This window comes from Myotis brandtii, unplaced genomic scaffold, assembly GCF_000412655.1.
Source record: "Myotis brandtii unplaced genomic scaffold, ASM41265v1 scaffold165, whole genome shotgun sequence".
Lineage (NCBI taxonomy): Eukaryota > Metazoa > Chordata > Mammalia > Chiroptera > Vespertilionidae > Myotis > Myotis brandtii.
The window spans coordinates 455,846-456,412 of NW_005356042.1; positions in this window are offsets into that span (position 1 = coordinate 455,846).

Here is a 567-nt window from a genome sequence, read left to right on the forward strand (position 1 = left end):
CCGCTGGAACGGGAGGGTGCGGACCTCCTGGGTCGTGCCGGCGAGGCGTCGGGGAACGGGGGCTCCCGGGTCCTGGGAAGGGGCTGCTAGGCTCGCGGACTCCGAGCCCGAGGTGGGGCGGGGGCGGCCCCCTGCATCTCCGATGAGCTAGGCCCTAGGGGACTATGGCTGATGGTTACCCCAGGAGAGCATCAGGGCAGCTTCTTGGGAAGAGAGAGGTTGGGAACCTGTGTCCAGGCTGTGATGCCCGACCACCCCCGAGGCCTCAGGACTGGGAGGCCTGGAGGGGGGAATTTTTCACGGAAGTCGTGGGGGGATGCGCAGAGGGACATCCTCCTACCCCCGTCCCCAGTTTCCACGACGCTGGTGGAAAGTTGGCTCAGAGGGGAAAGTGCGGAGCAAAAGGAAGGAAACAGCGGAGGCGGGCGCCGCACCCGAAACCTTAGATGGGTCTTGGAGTTCTCAGGCGACATCAGTGTGCCAGTTTTTCCGTGCGGGACGGCGAGGAGGGTGCCCAAATCCCCGTCCCCCGCTTGTGTTCTGATGACTTCTCTCCCCTCTACACCC